Source organism: Carica papaya, chromosome 9, assembly GCF_054855325.1.
Source record: "Carica papaya isolate Zhongbai chromosome 9, ASM5485532v1, whole genome shotgun sequence".
Taxonomy (NCBI): Eukaryota; Viridiplantae; Streptophyta; class Magnoliopsida; order Brassicales; family Caricaceae; genus Carica; species Carica papaya.
The window spans coordinates 11,980,375-11,988,587 of record NC_142317.1 but is presented as its reverse complement, the minus strand read 5'-3'; the positions used below and the strand labels follow the sequence as shown (position 1 = coordinate 11,988,587).

Genomic DNA, 8,213 nt, shown 5'->3' with positions numbered 1-8,213 from the left:
CTCTCATTTTCATTCGGGAATCGGAAGACCCTGTAGCAACCAAGTCTCTGATGTTCTGCCTTTATCTATTGATAAGTGAGGCATTGTGAGACATAATCAACTATATCTTTCTTCATTCCTAACCACCAATATTGTCGTTTAAGTCCTAATACATTTTGGTACTCCGGGATGAATGGATAACTTGGAAGCATGGGCGGTCTTAAGTAAATTTATACGTACAACAACAGAGACTCAAATTTGGTTCTAAAATCTGAACAGTCCATCATTAGAGACCCTAAAATTAGAAGATTTATCCCTCTTCTGGGGTGATAAATGATCTGGCAATTGTAATCCTTCAGAGCATCCATCCAGCGTCTTTACCTCATGTTTAACTCCCGTTGAGAAAAGATGTCCTTGAGACTCTTATGGTAAATGTAGATTTTAAAAGTCTGACCATACAAGTAATGCCGCCATATCTTCAAGGCAAAGATAATGGTTGTTAGCTCCAAGTCGTGGCTAGGGTAGTTCATCATGAACTTTAAGCTGTTGAGATCCAAAGGGGACTATTCTGCCATGCTGTGTCAAGACACACGCCAAACCAATATGAGATGCATCACAGTAAACTTGGAATCTCCCCTCATTACTAGGGAGGATTAACACAGGGACAGAGGTGAAATAGCGCTTTAGTTCCATAAAGCTTTCACTACACTCATAATTCCAAACGAAGGGTACTCCCTTTCTGGTGACTCGAGTCACATGGCCTGTAATCTTGGTGAATCTGTCAATGAATCGTTGGTAGTAGCCTGCTAAGCTGAGGGAACTACGTATCTTGTCCACATTAATGGGCAGACTCCAGCTGATCACTGATTCTACTTTGGATGGATCTATAGAAACTCCTTAACTTGAGATTACATGATCGAGAAAACAAACTCAATCCAACCTAAAGGAGCACTTAGTTTTGCATACAGTTTGGTTTTAATGGAGAGTCTCCAACACTTCAACCAAATGCACAATGTGTTCCTCATGGCTTTTGGAATACACAAGAATGTCATCAAGAAAGACGATGACGTACCGATCTAGTGCGTGTCAGAAAACTCAGTTCATTATGTCCATGAAAACTGCTGGGGCATTGGTTAATCTGACTAGCATCACCCTAAATTTGTACAATCATATCTACAATGAAAGACAATTTTTAGAATATCTTCATCTTTAACTCTCAACTGGTGATACCTAATTCTGAGATCAATCATAGAGAAGACCATGACTCCTTGTAGTTGATTAAAGAGATCGTCGATCTGGGGTAAGGGGCACTTGCTTTTAAAGATCTCTCTGTTGAGTTCCCTATACTCAGCGCAGTGTCGGAGGGTACCATCTTTTTTTTTATAAACAACACTGGAGTGCCCTAAGGAGAATGGCTAGGGCGAATGAAATTTTGGGTGATAAGATCAGAAAGCTAATGTTCTAGCCCTGTTAGCTCAGTGTGACTCATGTGATATGTGGGTTTCGAGATCGGTTGGGTTACAGGCAATAATTCAATAAGGAACTCTACCTCACATGGGGAAGGTAGACAATGGATTTTGATGGGAAAGACATCTAAAAAATTGCAAATAATTGGCATGGAACACATAGCAGGATCAGTGTCCATAATCTTGTTCATTCAATTGTTAGAAAAATGATAATAATAACTTTATTTCTTTTTCGGGGATTGTAAGGTTACAATTTTACTTTCACAGTTTATTATAGCTCTATTCTTTTCCAACAAATCCATTCCTAATATTACATCAAATCCTACAAAATCTTATAGTATCAGGTTTATACATACCTTTATCCCAGAAGTTTTTATCCTACAGTCCTTATATACAGAATGGTCCTTTAGTGGTCTTTTAGAGGGAGTTTCCACTAGTAGCATTTTTTCTAAAGCTTCTGGCCTAAATACTAGGTTACAAGAAAATGCATAGGAAATAAAATAGTGAGTTGCATTAGTATCGATCAAAGCTTTGGCAGAAGTATTATGAATAGAAAGCATAACCTGGATGAGGATAGGAGCAGGAAGGACATCAGATTCATCTAAGTGGTACACTTGACCTTGTGCTATGGGTCGGGCTACATCCTTTGGTCGTTGAGGGCAGTCTTTTATAAGGTGTTGGATGCTTCGCACTGATAGTAGGCGTTATTGATATCCCGACAGGGCAGGTCAACATGCAAGCGACCACAATGTTGACAAGGTTGGTTAGCTCAAGTAGGTGAAGCTGTAAGTGGGGGTAAGGCAGGAGGAAGGGCAATTCTTGTTTTTTTGTCTAGAGGGTTACTTATTGGGTCAAGCAATCATTTTCTAAGTTGTTGGGGTTGTTGTGGGGGACGAACTTGGGCAAAGTGTTGGTGCTTAGCAGAGATAAGATCTTCGGCCAACTGGGCATGTTCAAGCACCTCTGCATACGAGTTGGGTCTCAGTATTATGACTCAGTCATAAATGTCGGTACGAAGGTCTTTGAGAAACTTAACACCCCGCACTTTGAAGGTGGTCCTAATCCTTTAGTAGCAGAAGCTTGGATCCTACAAATAGAGAAGCTGTCGGTCATAATCAAAATCAGCCACCGCTTGCCAATAATTTTTGTCATATAGGTAGGACTATTTCATAAACATCTCTGAGTTTAAGAGACTAAATCAGCCACCACAAAAGTTTAGATTCTGCAAATAAAAAAGCTTTTTTTTCTTTTTGAACCTAACTGAGGAACAGAAGGTCCCGTTAGTTGCTTTCATGTTCACAGGTGAAGTTGAACACTGGTGGCAGCCTAAGAAAGATATCTTATCCACTCTTATCACTTGGGATATTTTTATGGATGCCTTTCTAGAGAACTTCTTCTCGGTTTATGCTCAGGAGAAAAGGAAGAGGAATTTTATGATGTAAGCCAAGGAAATATGACAGTTAACCAGTATCTCGCTAGGTTTCTTCAATTGTTTTGGTTTTCCCTCTAGACGTGATCATTTATTGGGGTTTTATAGTACTTAACATTGAGGAGATGGAGGAAATTGCCGAGTGTAGTCAATTTTAACAAGACCTTCGTTGGACCCCATTACCGAAGGATCCTAATAAATCTCGATAATAAGGAATTTTATAATTAGATACCCTAGAGGAACTCGATCAATGGTTGAGATTTTGGGAGTCACCAAGACTTTGATAGGTTAAGAGGGTAATATAATACCTTTGCGGAAGGACTATGTAAAGTAAAATAGAGAGCTTTAAAATATGTTAAGACATACCACTTCAGTTTTGAATCTATGGGACTGGAATACAAGTTCTTGGTAAATGAACCTTAATTTGGGAGTATTTAGAAGAGAAGTAACCAACCTTGAAGAACTTATGAATCATACGAGAATATAAGCACTAGATTGGACCTCCAAGAAAAAGCGAGGAGTTGTGATGGTACGTGTGGGAGGTAAATAATCGTTATATCCAAGGTTAGTAGTATAATATGATAATGAGTTCAAACAAATTCCTAATAAATACATCCTCTTTTTAGGGACAGAAAAGAGATGACTCACTTTGGAAGCATCCTCTTTTTCTCATTCAAAAAAGACCTTAAATTTTTCCCATGCGTTAAAACAATATGTTCGAAATCTATTCAGCCATGCTTAGAAAAAAACATACATACATATATGTAATTATAAAAGAAAGAATACGATCTTAGATCCAATATCCTAGAAGATCAACTATTAAGGTACCACAAACCAATCTCCCTAAACATAAATTTTTTAAAACATAAGTACTACTATTAACACATTCAGTGATCTGAATTAACCCAACCTTTAGCGGTCATTACCCATAACAATCTATTCCCAACTCATAATCGAACTTCTAAAGAAATAAGAATACCTGACCAAGATTCTCTATAAAAGGACCTTACTCCTCCTAAATTAAATACTTAATGAGAGATTTTCTGACAACATTTTCTAATGATAAGACCTTTGGTGTGGCAACTCGTACATATCTTTTCCTCACTCCCAAGTTGGAATGTAAAAGTACATGTTATACAAATAAATCAAGACGAATCCTCTAAATAGACACAATCAAACTAAGACACAATCACAGTTAAATATATAAAGAATCAAATTGACCAATGATGAGTGAATTTTATACTCATTATTTAGATACTCTCATTCTACTTTTGTTGGTTTTTGAGAATTTATTTTTGGATTTATGTTTGGTTTTGTGTTTATTTTCTTAGGTTGAGAAGAAGATTGGGTGCAAAGTATTTTGGAGGAATTTGGAAGCAAATTGTCGCTTATTTCAAATCAAGAATTAAGCTGAGGACAGAATGATCAGCTTCGCAACGGTGGATTGTGGTGTCACAAAACCAAGAGCTAAAGAAAAAGGAAGAAAATAGAATGTCCAATGTCGTGATGGTGGCTTGTGGCATCATGATGCTCTAAGGTCGAAACCATTCCAGACCTAGCAACCCGATGCCAGGTTCTCACCATCGCGATGCAAACACAAGAAATTCAAAATTATCTCTCACCCAAGCACACTTAACTGCGGAATTCTAATGGGATCCGGTGCATTAGTGCTGGTATGATTGCACCCGCTTAATTTCGCACTGCAAATACGTACACTCCTTCTCCTTTCCTCCTCCCTTCCGTCATTTGTTTCCTTGTGCATGCACACTGCACCTCTGCTTCTCGTTCTAATATCAAGTAAAATGTCCCGGCACCTTGTCTCACATTTACGGATAAACTAGTGGACCACAGTTCAAGTCGTGCGTAACATCGAACACCCCATTTGTAAAAAAATGGGTGCAACACGAGGACTTCCCAGGAGGTCATCCATCCTAGTACTACTCTGTCCAATCACACTTAACTATGGTGCTCTGATGGGATCCGGTGCATTAGTGCTGGTATGATCGCAACCATTTTACTTCGCGCTGCAAATACATACACTCCTTTTCATTCCCTCCCCCCTTCCGTCATTTGTTTCCTTGTGCGTGCACACTACACCTCTACTTCTCATTCTAATATCAAGTAAAATACCCCGGCACCTTGACTCAAAATTACAAATAAACCAGCGGACCATACCTCTAATCGCGCATAACGTCGAACGCCCCATTTATAATAAAATGGGTGTAACACGAGGACTTCCCAGGAGGTCACCCGTCCTAGTACTACTCTCACCCAAGCAACTTAACTGCGGAGTTCTAATGGGATCCAGTGCATTAGTGCTAGTATGATCAAACTCATTTAATTACGTACTGCAAATACATACACTCCTTCTACTTTCCTCCCCCTCTCGTCATTTATTTCCTTATGCGTGCACACTGCACCTTTGCTTCTCATTCTAATATCAAGTAAAATACCCCGGCGCCTTGACTCATATTTACGAATAAATCAGCGGACCATAGTTCCAGTCGCGTATAACGTCGAACGCCACTTCTGCAAAAAATTTAGGTGCAACAAGAGGACTTCCTAGGAGGTCTCCCATCTTAGTACTAGTCTCGCCCAAGCACACTTAACTGCGGAGTTCTGATGGGATCCGTTGCATTAGTGCCGGTATGATTGCACCACTTTAATTTTGCGCTGCAAATACATACACTCTTTCTCCTTCCCTCTCTCCTATCATTTGTTTCCTTGTGCGTGCACACTGTACCTTTTTTTTCATTCTAATATCAAGTAAAATGCCTTGGCCCCTTGACTCAAATTTGTGAATAAACAGGCGGACCATAGTTCCAGTCGCGCGTAACATCGAACGCTCCATCTATAAAAAAATGGGTGCAACACGAGGACTTCCCAAGAGATCACCCATCCTAGTACTACTCTCGCCCAAACGCAATTAACTGCAGAGTTCTGATGAGATCCGATGCATTAGTGCTAGTATGATTGCACCCATTTAATTTTGTGTTGCAACTATATACACTCCTTCTCCTCCCCCCCTGTCATTTGTTTCCTTGTGCGTGCACACTGAACCTCTGCTTCTCGTTTTAATATCAAGTAAAATGCCCCGGCGTCTTAACTCACATTTGTGAATAAACCAGCGAACCATAATTTCAGTCACGAGTAACGTCGAATGCCTCCCCATCTGCGAAAAAATTGGTGCAACACGAAGACTTCCCAGGAAGTCACTAATCCTAGTACTACTCTCGCCCAAGCACACTTAACTGCGAGTTCTAATGGGATCCGGTGTATTAGTGCTGGTATGATCGCACCCGCTTAATTTCGCACTGCAAATACGTATACTCCTTCTCCTTCCATCCTCCCTCCCGTCATTTGTTTCCTTGTGCGTGCACACTGCACCTCTGCTTCTCGTTCTAATATCAAGTTAAATGTCCCAGCGCCTTGACTCACATTTGCGAATAAACCAGCAGACCATAGTTCAAGTACTGCGTAACGTCGAATGCCCCATCTGCAAAAAAATGAGTGCAACACGAGGACTTCCCAGGAGGTTACCCATCCTAGTACTACTCTTGCTCAAGCACACTTAACTACAGTGTTCTGATTGGATCCAATGCATTAGTGCTGGTATGATCGCACCCACTTTATTTCGCACTGCAAATACGTACACTCCTTCTCCTTTCCTCCTCCCTCCCATCATTTGTTTCCTTGTGTGTGCACACTGCACCTCTGCTTCTCATTTTAATATCAAGTAAAATGCGCTAGTACCTTGACTCAAATATGTGAATAAGCCAACGGACCATAGTTCCAGTCACGCGTAACGTCGAACGCCCCATTTGTAAACAAATAAGTGCAACACGAGGACTTCCCAGGAGGTCACCCATCCTAGTACTACTCTCACCAAAGCACACTTAACTGCGGTGTTCTAATGAGATCCGTTGTATTAGTGTTGGTATGATCGCAAAAGTTTCATTCCGCACTACAAATACATACTCTCCTTCTCCTTCCCTCCTCCCTCCCGTCATTTGTTTCCTTGTGCGTGCATACTGCACCTCTGCTTTTCGTTCTAATATCAAGTAAAATGTCCCGGTGCCTTGACTTACATTTGTGAATAAACCAGCAGACCATAGTTGCAGTCGCGTGTAATGTTTATTGTCTCCTGTGCAAAAAAAAAGTGTAACACGAGGACTTTCCAAGAGGTTAGCCATCTTAGTACTACTCTCACCAAAGGGCATTTAACTGTATAGTTCTTATGGGATTTGGTGCATTAGTGTTGGTCTGATGGCACCCGTCCCATTCAGCGCTACAAATGCATGTGCCCCTTCTCTTTCCCTCCCCCTTCCGTCATTTGTTTCGTTGTACACGCACACTTCACCTCTGTTTCTAGTTCTAATATCAAGCGAAATGCTTTGGCGCCTCGACTCATGCCCATATGAACGGATCGCCCACCGCACTTCTATTTTCGTTGTCTATTATCTAAGATACTCTTAATGACAGTCTTATCACGTGATGGACTTTAATTAAATACGTGAAAAATATTAAGCAAAATGCTCCAGCGCCGTGACTCACGTTTGCGAATGAACCGGCGGACCATCGCTCTGATCTCGCATAATGTTTAACGCCCCGTCTGCAAAAAGAATGGTGAAACACGAGGACTTCCCAGTAGGTCACATATCCTAGAACTACTCTTGCTCGAGCACGCTTAACTGTGGAGTTCTTATGGGATCTGGTGAACTAGTGCTAGTATGATCTTACCCGTTCTAGTTTGCGCCGCAAATACATATACCTCTTCTCCTTCCCTCTCCCCTCCCGTCATTTGATTCACTGTGCACGCACCTCACCTTTGTATCTAATTCTAATATCAAGCAAAATGCCCTGGCGCCTAGACTCATGCCAATATGAACGGATCGTACCGCACCTCCTTTTTTATTGTTCTACTATGTAAGATGCTCGCAAGGACACTCTTATCATGTGATGGGCTTTAATTGAATGTGCAAAAAATATTAAGCAAAATGCCTAGGTGCCATGACTCATATTTACAAATGAACCGACGAACTGTCGCTCTTATCCTGAAAAGCATTTAACGCCCCGTCTGTAAAAAGAATGGTGCAACACGAGGACTTCCCAGGAGGTCACCCATCCTAGTACTACTCTCATCTAAGCATGCTTAACCTTGGAGTTCTAATGGGATCCGGTGAATTAGTGCTGGTATGATCGCACCCATTCAATTTCAGGCCGCAAATACATATACCCCTTTTCCTTCCTTCCCCCCTCCCGTCATTTATTTCGCTTTACGCACACACCTCACCTCTGCTTGTAGTTCTAATATTGAGCGAAATACCCCAGCTCCTTGA

At 41.0% G+C, this 8,213-nt stretch overlaps 8 pseudogenes; all 8 read right to left on the bottom strand.

The window, feature by feature from the left end:
• Positions 1-4,767: 4,767 nt before the first annotated feature.
• LOC148239980 (5S ribosomal RNA) lies at positions 4,768-4,885 on the bottom strand (annotated as a pseudogene).
• A 206-nt stretch (positions 4,886-5,091) lies between these two features.
• LOC148239979 (5S ribosomal RNA) lies at positions 5,092-5,209 on the bottom strand (annotated as a pseudogene).
• Positions 5,210-5,415: 206 nt separating this feature from the next.
• LOC148239978 (5S ribosomal RNA) lies at positions 5,416-5,534 on the bottom strand (annotated as a pseudogene).
• A 202-nt stretch (positions 5,535-5,736) lies between these two features.
• LOC148239977 (5S ribosomal RNA) lies at positions 5,737-5,855 on the bottom strand (annotated as a pseudogene).
• Positions 5,856-6,057: 202 nt separating this feature from the next.
• LOC148239976 (5S ribosomal RNA) lies at positions 6,058-6,175 on the bottom strand (annotated as a pseudogene).
• Positions 6,176-6,381: 206 nt separating this feature from the next.
• Positions 6,382-6,500, bottom strand: LOC148239975 (5S ribosomal RNA; annotated as a pseudogene).
• A 206-nt stretch (positions 6,501-6,706) lies between these two features.
• On the bottom strand, positions 6,707-6,825 carry LOC148239974 (5S ribosomal RNA; annotated as a pseudogene).
• A 1,137-nt stretch (positions 6,826-7,962) lies between these two features.
• Positions 7,963-8,081, bottom strand: LOC148239973 (5S ribosomal RNA; annotated as a pseudogene).
• Positions 8,082-8,213: the final 132 nt, after the last annotated feature.